This window comes from Pyrus communis, chromosome 5 (genome assembly GCF_041283825.1).
Source record: "Pyrus communis isolate YQ-2024b chromosome 5, ASM4128382v1, whole genome shotgun sequence".
NCBI lineage: Eukaryota > Viridiplantae > Streptophyta > Magnoliopsida > Rosales > Rosaceae > Pyrus > Pyrus communis.
In genome coordinates this window covers 32,808,068-32,820,391 of record NC_142569.1, presented here as the reverse complement: position 1 = coordinate 32,820,391, position 12,324 = coordinate 32,808,068, and the positions used below count along the sequence as shown (strand labels likewise).

Below are 12,324 nucleotides of genomic sequence, written 5' to 3'. Positions count from 1 at the left end.
GGTTTGAATTCCGGTTTTTGCTTTTTCTGCTGTTTTGAATTCAAATGGAACGAGTTTCCCGCTTTCCAACACGAAGAGGGAAACGATCGTAATTTTGATAAGTGCATATTACAGGTGTCATGTGGCTATAGGATGCTTTGAACAAGAGTTTCAAATGACTCTGGCTTATTCTGGGTTTGGGTAAGAAATTTAAAGGGTAAAATGACAATAAACTACCTTAATTATAACTCATGACACTATCATACCTCATTTTTTAAAATTGACAATGTCATACCTTATCTTTAGAATTTGATCCAATGTTATACCTTCGGTTAGCTTGGCCGTGAATTTCTCAGTTAAATGCTGACGTGGCTTGATTCGAGGCCCACTTTCTATTAAAAAATTAATAATATATTTAAAAGTTAAAAGAGAAAATTAGAATCCTCTACAATTTTTCTATATCATTTAGATTAAACATTTGTGCCTTTTTAAAATTTGATTGAAACGCTTTGAACAATAGTCACCTTTATTTTTTTAAATTACAATAATTTTTGAATTTATCATTTTATCTGCATTGATGCACTTTTCCTTATTTAGTGGTGATATTAGCAATTAAACTATATTTTCTCTTCTTCCAAATATGTTTTTTCGATCACTGTTTTTTTTTTTTTTTGTTATGCAAACATTTAATCTTATTTCTTTTTCCAAATGGTTTTTTCTTTTTCAAATAGTTGGTGATCGACATAAAGATCCATGTAATTTTTTCAATTTCCTTTTGTGAAATTATAATTTTTTTGCTGTTTTTTTTTTAAGTATAGTTGTTGACGAATTATTATTAGGTACAATACATTACGTATATATTATCCGCGTGTACGTTTGAATTTACAAAAATCAGTAATTGATACGTTTATTTGCAATTTTGGTACGTTTGATTTGATACATATTATTAATATTGGTACATTATTTTTATTTTGGTACTTTTTATTTTGTACACATTGTGTATTGGTACGTTTATATTATTCTCAATCCTATTTTCTCTTATCGTACTAAAAGAAAAACTTAATCCGGTACGTTTGATTTTGGAGGATTTAAAAATATTTTAAACTATTTTGGAAAAAAAAATATCTTAAATTTTAGATAATTATTGCTAAATTGTAGAATTATTGTGAAAATAACTTGAATCTAACCTCTTTTTTTTTTTTTTTTTTTTTTTTTTTTACAGTTATCTCTAACGGAGGAGAGTGTAATCAAAAGGCTAGATTATAGGAAATGTGTTACAGTCTAATGTGCATATAGCATCAAAATTATGACAAAAAAAAAAGTTTAATCAAATCACTAAAAGACATAGATATTTGATCTAGAAAATTCAAAACTGAGGCACCTATATCAAAACATCCTTATTTAAAAATAATAATTCAATATTTAAAAAATTAATTAAATATTAACTAAATATTAAAAAAAAAACAAAAAACCAATAAAACACCTATCAACCCATGTCCCCCTCCCCAAAAACGCAGATCCCCTTCTCCCCACCGAAAACCCTTCCCATCCGTCCCCCCCCCCCAACCTTCCTCCACCACCCACCCCCTCTCTCTCCTCTCTCTCTCTCTCTCTCTCTCTCTCTCACTCACCTCTCTCTCTTCTCTCTCTATGGGCAACATGCATCCCCAAAATCCTAAAACCCATTACAAATCTCAAAACCCAAAATCTCATCAAACCTCCCAAATCTCGAGAGGGCGGCTCTGATTGACTTCGACCTCACCCTTCCTATATAGATGGTGCAGGGATTAGAGAGAGAGATGAAGTGTCTCTAATTTGGGGCTAAGGATTAGAGGGAGAGAGAGAGAGGAGTTTCTCTGATTTGGGGGTGCGCTCAGCTGGGGAGAAAGGGTGTGTCTGATTTGGGAGTGGGCTCGGGTGGGGAAGATGAACTGGTTTTTTTTGTACATGAACATGGACCAGCTCGAGGAGCTACGGGTGAAGCCATCGTTGGCCTCCTTGGCATCAAAGAGGGTGGGTGGTGGAGGAAAGTTAGGGGGGATGGGACGGGTGGGAAGGGTTTCTAGGTTTTGGGATTTTAGGGATGCAGGTTGCAGGGAAAGAGAAGAGAGAGATAGAGAGAAAGGAGAGAGAGAGGGTGGTGGAGGTAGGTTGGGGGGACAGGTGGGGAAGGATTTGTAGAGGTGGATCCCACAATTTTATATAAAAATATTTTTTTTAAATTTTTTTAATATTTAATTATTAAAAATATATTTAATTATTTTTAAATCTAGTTGGATTAATGAGTGGCCCCGTCTCTAGCCACGTCAGCACTTAACAAAGAAATTAACAGAAAAACTGACGGAGGTCTGACATTGGCACAAATTCGTAAGATGAGGTATGACATTGTCATTTTTAAAAGATAAGGTATGATATTGTCATTCGACCCATAGTTGAGGTAGTTTTGTGTAATTTACCCAAATTTAAATAACAATAACAACTAAACTTGCAAGTGGTCTACCACAGTGGTGATGAGGAATGACACTTTGCATAAAAACGGGGGTTTGAACCCCGTCAGTGGGAAATTAATTCTAACTTAATGACAATATCCCTCAACTCAAAAAAATAAAATAAAATAACAACTACTAAACTTTATTTCACTAAGTGTGGTCTGTTGTATAAATTCTAAAACGTCATTGTGCTCAGTTTTGCTCCAAGTATTCCAATTTTTTTTTTCTTATAGTCTCTTTCAAGGTCTTCATAGGTATTCATCTATCGTTGTTGCTCTGAGCTTCTGTCTTATAGTTGCATCTTCTAAGTAGATAAGAGAATTTAAAAAAAAAAAAAATGGAAATTATTATTATGGAATTTGTTGCCGAAATTTTGTTGTGCCTTAAGGGAGGGGATGGTAGGGTGGTGTGGTGGCGATAATGGTGATGGTGGTGATGGTGGTGACTTCAGGGGGGTGTAGTGGTGGTGCTGACAATCATGGAAATATGGTGGTAATATGGGGGGGGGGGGGGGGGGAGATGGTAGGGGTGGTGAGATAGATGATGGCGGTGGTAAGTGAAACATTTTTGGCTAAAGAAAGTAAAAAAAAGTTTCACATCGGTCATCTTACATAACAAAACACAATTTATATTAAATGGTCTCACTTCTAATTTTCCCGTAGCCTTTGTGATAAAACCATATATGATCTATCGATTGCAAAAGTGGTTTAAGTTTGAGAGTAAATAAGTGAGACTAATAGACCACTGGTCCATCAGTAGTGGTAAAGCCAGACATCAAGGTTAGTAAGCTTATGATATTATACATATATGGGTTCCCCCTAGCACTGTTTTTCATTGTTCGTGAACAGTGAAATGGCAGTAATGCCCTTGATTTTTTATTTACCTTGTCGTTTTGCTGCCTGTTTTGCACACTTAAATGCCTGTTTTGCCCATTATTGCCACACGTTCATCATCTTTGTAAGTGTGCTTCGATTCCGTTTTCTTCACTTTACCTTTCGATTTATCTTTTGTCTCTCACAATCTTTTCCTTCTCTCTGTCTTCATCTCACTCTCTTCATGTTCGATCTTCTGTTTTTTTGGGATAAAAAATTGGGTTACATCGTTTTATCCTAATTTTGTGATCATCGGGGAAAGAATTTCACGATGTTGGTCTCTGTTATCATCGATGATCCCAAAGTTGGGACTGGCTTTTTAGCGAATTTTTGTTGCTTCAACAGCCGTGCGGTTTGAGATTGTTGTCCAAGAAATCAAATTCAACTCAGGTATGTTCTGAAAGAGCTGTATGTAAGTTTGTGTTTCTGATTTGTGTTGTTTGGAGGAAACCCTAACAATTTCGTTTTGTGGTGATAGTACTATTTTGTTCAAAATTTGTGGGCTAAGGCATATTTTGTGTTTCCCTTCCTCCACTGAGAAGTTTGTGAAATCCTAGGGGTTGGAACCCCACTATTGGTTTGGGTATGCTCTCTGTGGCTCCATTTATGTTTGATTCTATTTTCCTTTCTTATTTGGATCAATGGAATTTTGGGTTTTCTTTTTATGTTTAATTTTTTTTATAATTTTATTTGGTCCAGTTTAGGGTCGTTAGAAGAAAGATATTTATTCTCTAATCCATTACAAACCCAAATAAAGCGAGGATGCACAGGAGATTCGGTTCCCTTTTTTTCACTTTCGGGTTTGCATACATTTTGTGCTTTTCCCTGTTAAGTTTTCTTTCTGAAAAGATGGTAATTGAATGGAATCTTGGTTTGGTTGTTATTTTATGACAATACAGTTATAACTTATAACCGTCTTACATAGATCAACGCATATGTATATCGAATTTACCTACATTACTTGAACAATTTGCTTTTCAATTTGCGAAGGGAATTAATAAAAACCCAATCTCAAGGTTTTATCCCCTTAAAACTACAAGTTTGCCAATGGAAAGTACTTTTTCTATGTGAAAATAGAACGAGCAGCTTTCTTTTAGTGTGAAAGAGGGTTTTTGTCGCCCACAATGCTACATCATAAAGTTCTTTAAATCTTGAGTTGTGCACTGTTCACTTGCTGCCAAAATAAATAGCAACAAGCTTTCCACACTAAATTCGGCATGTTGGGCCTTGAGCATGCCCAATACCTGATGACACGCCACAACCCCAATATCCTCAAATATCAGGATAGGCACGTGCTGGCCAACACCCGAAGGTGACGAAGCCATTTTAAACACGTATATAACTAAAACATGTAATTAAAAAAAGATGCACAAATAAGAAGGATTCTCAATTCTATCATAGTTATGCTTGGATTCTAAAATACTATTAACACACACGCGTTGCCTAGCGGAAAATGTATCCCCTCTAGCCTGCTCTCTCTGAAATGATCAATGATTGGAGTTAAGATGAGCTATAGACATTTATCCAGGGATTTCATAGTTGAGCTAAAGGTTTTCATCTTAGAGGTTGAAGATAAGTCTTTTGGTGAAATGATTCGTTTAACTGAGAGAACTAGATTCAGAGGGTACCAGATTTCTTTCGATTTGGGTTGCGCTGCTTGGCTCATTGATCAGGTAAAGGCGGCGGTTATTACAAGCAGTCATAATTTCTTCAGAAAATATAGTGGTCATAATTATCAGTTTTGGGTCGAAAGATTCCACAACAAAAACGGGGATTTCCTTGTTCTGTCCAAAACAGAAAATGATGGTTTTGTTAGGAATATCTTCGTCCCTAAAGGAAGTAACTTTTTTGGCTAGAGAAGCTTGGAGAACCTACTGTCTGAAATCCTCTGAGGGGGAAAGAGAGTGGAGGCTACTCAGAGGAATGTGAAAATGGATGGAATTGATGCCTGTAATTTATGTCTCTACTTTTTCTATAAGAAAGCAAGGTGTGCTACAACAAGCAGAAAAACTGACAGAAGCGGCGGAACTGATAGAAGAGGCGGTTTTCACAGAAGGAGCAGAAAATCCAGTTGCAAGGGATTATTTTAATAAATCAAAAGAGAAAGGAAGTCACAAAGAAGTTTTCTATTCGGATAAAGGCAAAGGCTTGGAAGTATGTGGGACAGATGGTGGCGGTGGTATTTCCACTGAAAGAGCACAAAAATCAACAGATGGGTTTTATTTTAATAGGACAAAAAGGGAGGTTAATCTCAAAAGTGGTCTTTTGGGATTAAAGAAAAAGTTTTGGAGGCATATGGGCCTCCTATTAATAAGGAGATTTTTATAAATGACACTGCAAGGAGGATGGGTTTTGACCCACAAAATCTTTTTGCTGGGTCATGTCTAGGCCCAATTAATCTAAAATTCAATGGGCTGAGATTTCAACTACTACAAGGAAAAAAAATGTCGACCAAGGATAATACGCAGACATCCCTATTGGTGGAACCAAAGCACTCGAATTGGTTGACGACAGGAAGCAGCACTTCAAAGTTTTCAACAGAGAACAAATCTCACCGCATTTTGGCTAAGGAAGCTCAGTACGATGGTGTTTCAAGAAGAACCCCAATTTGCTTCAAATTGAATTTACTTGGAAGATTTGGCGAATTTGATAATCGTGGAAAAAGATTGAAGCATTTTCTTCCACATGAGTTCGGATCTTATCAGACTCATTTCGAGAGGCCTAAACTGAAGGAAATTCAATCTCCCAATCTCACTTTCTTAGATACTGTTTGTGAACAGGTGGAAGAAAAGGAGAGTGATGTCGATGAAGATCCAATATGCCCATCGGGCGGGTTGATTGAGAAGGAATCATCTGAACAAAGGATGAGGTTGATAGAGGATCTTGGTTTGGATTATTCTCAATTTTCAGAGTTTGTTGAAGAAGAATACATGTCACAATCATCAGATTCAGAAGAAGAGCTTGGTGATTCTTCACAAGATGAAAAAGAAACCTTCGATGTTTTTGAACGCTTTAACGATGTGCTTCACAATCTCTTCACTGATACAACCATGGAAACAAGGGAAACGTTGGATGAGGTACCTTCTCAGTCACATAATATAGCAGATTTAGACATTGTGGAACAAAGTTGAATTCAAGGATACTGGAAAAAAACAAGAAACTGTTAAAGCATAGCAGGAGGAAAAGGTCGGCTTGCGTATCAGTCAAACGTGAGGCACAAAATCGAACTACCAAATTCATGTCAAATATGAAAGTTTCTTAGGTTCCACTGAAAAGGTCTTTATTTCATGAAATGAATATTGGGAAAGTCAATGTTAGCAAGCTTGTGGGCGGAAACAAGGGAGACAAGAAAATTCAAAAGGGCTTTGTCATATTTAATGAAGATAATTAGCTGGAATGTTAGAGGCTTGGGAAGTAAGCAGAAGAGGTTGATTTTGAAACAACAGTTTCGGCGCTTAAAGCCCGATATCATTATCTTACAAGAAACAAAGAAAGCATCAATTGACATGAGGCTTTGTGGCTAGTGTTTGGGGAACATATTTAAAGAGTGAATTTATGCCCCTGCTCAAGGAAGATCTTGGGGTATAACTATGATTTGGAACACCAAACACATCTCAGTTATTGAATCTTTGGTTGGAGCTTTCTATGTTTCCATAAAAATTAAGGCCTTCAATGGGTTGGAATGGTGGTTATTAGGTGTTTATGGTCCCTGCAAAAATAGAGAGCAAATGGAGTTCTGGCAACAAATGGCTGGCCTTTACGACCTTTGCGGACCAAGATGGTGTGTACGAGGAGATTTTAACATGGTGATAATTGTAAATGAGAAATCAAATGGGGAAAGGATGACTACAATCATGAGGAATTTTAATGATTTTATCTAAGATACAGAACTGAAGGATCTGGAGTTGCTCAATGCTCAATTTACTTGGTCAAACTTCAGAGAAGAACATGTGTGTCGGAGGTTAGACAGATTTTTGTTCTCTGTAGGTTGTGAAGATATTTTTCCTGAGGTAAGACAAATGGCTTTGGCAAGGGTCATTTCCGATTATTGTCCAATCTAGCTAGATACTAACAAGGTGAAATGGGGGCTAAGTCCTTTCAGATTTGAAAACATGTGGCTACAACATCTATAATTCAGGAACAATTTTAAACAAGGGTGGCAATCTGAGCAGGTGGAGGGTTGGAAGGGTTATAAATTTTTGAGCAAGTTAAAAGCTATCAAAAGAAAGTTGCAAAGATGGAGTAAGGAGATTTTCGATGATGTCGAGAAAGACATTAAGGAAGCTGAGGCTAGCATATTTAGATAGGAGAGAAGGGTTGGAAGGGCTAGATGTTGCTGCTAATAGAAAGAGGGAAGAGTTATTTTTCCTAGTGGAAGATCTGGCTTATAAGGAAGAAGTGAAGTGGAGGCAGAGAGGTAAAGTGGAATGGGCTAAAGAAGAGAACGGTAATACTAATTTTTTTCCATAGAATAGCAAGTGGGAGAAGGAAGAGAAACTTTATACAAAGGTTGGAAGCGGATGACGAGGCAATACACTAAGGTTGGAAGCAGAAGAGATAGAAAAACATATCGTTAACTTTTTCAAGTCCTTATTTAGTAGCAACGAAGAGGCATGTTGGGGGCTTGGAAGGCATCAATTAGGCCTCAATAAGAGCAATTCCAGCGTGTGAAACCTCCCCCCAGGCAATACACTATGATATCCAGCCCGTGAACAGTAACTGCCCTTAATGAACAGTAATCGCCTTTTGCATCTCCACCGTTGCACTTCAATAGCCTTGGCAATAGGCAATAAAATATTAGTATTTTTTTTATTTATAAAATAATACAAAATAATTTTAATTGTAATTTTGGATAAGATTTTTAATCGTTCTTATTGCGCCATGTGTCATTATCCGAAAAATTATTAAATAATAGAAAATAATTTTATTTGTAATTTCGGATAAAATTTTTAATCGTTCTCGTTGCGTCACATGTCATAAAATCTAAAAAGACAATTATTGGGGATGGATTTCCGATAAGATTTTTAATCGTACTCGTTACGCCATGTGTCATTATCCGAAAATACAATTATTGGTGATGGATTTTTGATAAGATTATTAACCAATCACGTCGCACCACGTGTCATAATCTGTTTACAATCTTTGAGGATAGATTTCCATCAGATTTTTAACGAATGACGGCATGCCACGTGTCATTATCCGAAAATTCAATTATTGGTGATGGATTTCTGATAAGATTATTAACCAATCACGTCGCGACATGTGTCATAATCTGTTTACAATCTTTGAGGATAGATTTCCATCAGATTTTTAACGAATGACGGCATGCCACGTGGCATTACCTACAACCTAATCCTTTTTGAATCCTCCATATAATCCAGCATCTATCCTTACAAATCTCACACCAATTTTCTCAAGATCTCTATCATTATTCATAGTTTCTGCTTCCTTCTTCACAAAAATCTCTATCATTATTCATAGTTTCTGCTTCTTTCTTACAATGTCTTCTTCTTCCTCAAGGATGATGTGGGAACTCGATTAGTAAAAGGAATAATTGTTTAACCAATCAGAAGGAATGTTCAATTTCCAGGTGGCAAAAAATGAGAGGGAAGAGAATGAGGAGCGTAGAAGGAGAGATGACGAAGCAAGAATGGGCAGAGCCTCACATTCTCGTCGAGTCATCCAAGATGTGGCTCAGATTTGCAGGCCTAGCTGTTCTGAAAACCTTGATAGAAGTAGGCAACGATGAGGTATGGAACTCTTGGACGATTATTTTGTCCATAATAGTGCATTCCCTAATACGTACTTTAGACGTCGTCTTAGAATGGAATGACATTTGTTCAACAAAATCATGATTGCTGTTTGCAACCATGATTCTTACTTTGTGCAAAAGAATGATGCTTTTGGTGCTATGGGTCTCATTCCTCAGTAAAAAATTACTGCTGCCTTACGGATGCTTGCATATGGAGCATCTGCAGACCAAGTGGATGAGATAATGAGGATGGGGAAATCAACCATTCTTGAGTCCCTGATGAGGTTTTGCGGAGCAATCGAATCTATCTACACCATAGAGTACCTTCGGAAACCTACAAACATGGACTTGCAAGGGCTTCTGAAGAAGGCCGAGATGCGTGGTTTTCCTGGGATGATTGGAATCATTGATTGTATGCACTGGACGTGGAAAAACTATCCAAGTGCATGGCAAGGCACTTATAGGGATAGAAAATGAGCAAAAAGTATAATTTTGGAGGCGGTGGCATCTTTTGATACATGGATTTGGCACGCCTTTTTAGGGGTTCCAGGAGCTCAACATGACCTCAACGTCCTTGCCCAATCCCCAGTGTTCAACGATGTCCTGCAAGGAAAGGCACCAAAAGTTATGTACTGCGTCAACGGACATATGTACGACGAGCCATACTACTTAGCAGACGACATTTACCCAAGGTGGTCAACATTTGTCAAAACAGTGCCACGTCGGCGAAGTGCAAAGGAAAAACACTTTGCTGTCAAGAAGGGTGCAGGAAAGATGTGGAGCGTTGTTTTGGTATCCTCCAAGCTCGCTAGGCGATCGTCAGGGGTGCTGCCAGATTGTTTGATGTAGAGTCGCTTCGATCCATCATGATGGCGTGCATCATTCTTCACAACATGATTGTGGAAGATGGGTACGATTACGATGCTGTTGATGAATATAAGCCAGACACGATGAACAATTCAAGAACACATATATATTGCACTCATGATGCCACCGAAGAACCCGTGCAACATGAGCCATTAGAAAGGGATGGATGTTACACTGAATTGGTCATTCAATGATATACTGCACTTCAAAGGCCATGTATGCACAATGCCCAACAAAATGACTTGGTAGAGCCAGTGGGCATTGAAACAAGCTGAAGATAATTAAGTTCATTTAGTGTGTTTGTTTTTATTTGGTGTGTTTATTTAATTTTAGTTGGTGTGTTTTTTTTAGTTCAGCTTTAGTGAGTTTTTTTATTATTCGGTATGTTTATGTAATTTTATTTGGTGTGTTTTTGTCATTTGAATAAATATTCTCTTAGTATAAATAACTTATCAAATTCAATAAATTTACTCTCACTTTAAATAAAGTACTAAATTCAATAAATTGGAAACAACATAAAATACTATATTCAATAAATAATAAATTACAACCCAAAGTGATTGGAAAATTATGGGCTCCGATTACAAAAACTACTCTATTCATCATCACTTAACCAATTTGTGGTGCTAGGATGATCTTCTTTTGTGGTGCTAGGACTATCTTGCCTTGCTCTCGCTTCTCTTGCACGCCTCCTTTGCACCACGTCCGCTTTCTCTGACTTCTAAAAAAATTTAGAATTTGAAGACTTCCCTTCTAAAGGCGTGTTCATAATCTCACGATCTCGTCGAACCATTCTTTCTTCTCTAACATGTTCCCTTTCTTGCCTAAGTAGCTCTTTTTCTCTCTCATTAGCTTGAAATTCTCTCTCAATAGCTGCAGTTTTTGCCTCCTCTCTAGCCTTATCAGCCTCATATTTCGCCATTTCCTGCGCCAAAGTCAATTCACCCTGGCGAGCAAGTTCTTCTATGTACTTTGCATAATCATTCTTGGAAGCACTCCCTTTTCTCTTTGAAGCCTTCTTACCTTTAGGCCTAATTAGATAACGGGTTGAACCCGACGCTTGTTCAAGGAGGGGCGTTACGGGCACTTCTTCTGCATCATCTTCATGAACATGCGAGCCATGATCGGTTGTAGAGTGTAAAGGGGTGCTGTTCATGAAAACTTCTGGATCGACAGGCACAACTCTAAATTTAGGACAATCTTTGACAATATTCCAACATTCCCACCGATTGAATGATTTATTTTTGCTTTTGCTTTTGGCATCGTACCAAGCTTGTGCTTGAAGTTCCTACACAATGCGGGAGAATAAATAATTATAATGAAAATAGGTAACAAATAAATAATACAAACAAATAATTATAATGTAAGTAGGTAACAAATAAATAATGCAAACAAATAATTATAATGTAAATTTGGGTATATTACAAACAAATAAATAATATATTGTTACCTGATCCGAGTAATTTTCCCCACTTCGAATATTAGTACTAGTTTGTGTGCCAAGGCATCTCTCCATGTACTAAACGATTGGCTAAGTAATTTCCAACGACTGGACATCGATTCTTTGGTTCTTTTCCCACCAATTTTCTCAAGATAATTGGTATGAATAAGAGTCCACATTTCTCGTAACTGCATCTCATTACCCGTAAGCAAACTATGAGTAACTTCAACCCAACTAGTACACAACGCAACATCTTCAAGAAGCGACCAATTCGTACCTGCATCAGTAGTCATTTTGTGGAAAAAAAATGGATTGAAACTTTGAGAGAAAGATAGGAATGTGATTGAAAATAGTTGAGAAAATATGAAATTGTGGTGTAAGGTAGATGATAATGAGAAGGTATTTATAGAAAAGTAAAAACAATTTTTTTTTTTTAAATTCAGATTTTTTGCAATTTTTTTTTTAAATTTTTATTCAACTAATTAATCTCTGCAGTTGGATATAAAAAAATTTGAATTCCAACATCCAGATTGTGCCATATGTCACAACGGTAACTTTTCTTAATTTTAAAACTATTTTTTCTTTTATTTTTTTATTTATAAAGCAGATTAATATCAACCGTCGATCTCATATCGAACGGTTGATATTAAATTAGAATTTTTTTATTACCGTTGCAAATCGGACGGCCTATGTTAAAGAGTCGTTGAGATCGAACGAACCGTAGGAAGCCACGTGGCTTCCCAGCGGTAACTGAGGCAGATTGCACCGCGGGCCCCTGGGGTCTGAAACTTGTCGGCCGCGGGTGAGGCGCACGCGTCTGATAGAAAAAAAAATTTAAAATGTGACTGACGCCAAGCTGACGTCAGCCTTGCGTCAGGTCTACCTCGGGTTCACGGGCTGGCGATTCCTCACAGGCTTCTTGCT

At 37.1% G+C, this 12,324-nt stretch overlaps 1 pseudogene; it reads left to right on the top strand.

Annotated features, from left to right (window-relative positions):
• Positions 1–5,275: 5,275 nt before the first annotated feature.
• On the top strand, positions 5,276–6,731 carry LOC148697177 (uncharacterized; annotated as a pseudogene).
• The last annotated feature ends 5,593 nt before the right edge of the window (positions 6,732–12,324 follow it).